The sequence below is a fragment of the Triticum dicoccoides genome, unplaced genomic scaffold (genome assembly GCF_002162155.2).
Source record: "Triticum dicoccoides isolate Atlit2015 ecotype Zavitan unplaced genomic scaffold, WEW_v2.0 scaffold139457, whole genome shotgun sequence".
Taxonomy (NCBI): domain Eukaryota; kingdom Viridiplantae; phylum Streptophyta; class Magnoliopsida; order Poales; family Poaceae; genus Triticum; species Triticum dicoccoides.
This window is the reverse complement of record NW_021198823.1, coordinates 557-983: the sequence shown is the minus strand read 5'-3', so window position 1 is coordinate 983 and position 427 is coordinate 557. Positions and strand designations below refer to the sequence as shown.

Genomic DNA, 427 nt, shown 5'->3' with positions numbered 1-427 from the left:
CTAGCTTGCTAGCCGTCCCTCGTGTTGCAAAGCTATTTAATCCACACGACTCTCGGCAACGGATATCTCGGCTCTCGCATCGATGAAGAACGTAGCGAAATGCGATACCTGGTGTGAATTGCAGAATCCCGCGAACCATCGAGTCTTTGAACGCAAGTTGCGCCCGAGGCCACTCGGCCGAGGGCACGCCTGCCTGGGCGTCACGCCAAAACACGCTCCCAACCACCCTCAACGGGAATCGGGATGCGGCATCTGGTCCCTCGTCTCTCAAGGGACGGTGGACCGAAGATTGGGCTGCCGGCGTACCGCGCCGGACACAGCGCATGGTGGGCGTCCTCGCTTTATCAATGCAGTGCATCCGGCGCGCAGCTGGCATTATGGCCTTTGAACGACCCAACAAACGAAGCGCACGTCGCTTCGACCGCAA

General features: G+C 59.5%; 1 non-coding gene across 1 annotated transcript; it reads left to right on the top strand.

The window, feature by feature from the left end:
* Positions 1-47: 47 nt before the first annotated feature.
* LOC119343756 lies at positions 48-203 on the top strand. Its single transcript, XR_005166248.1, has one exon. It is a non-coding gene; the product is annotated as a 5.8S ribosomal RNA (ribosomal RNA).
* Positions 204-427: the final 224 nt, after the last annotated feature.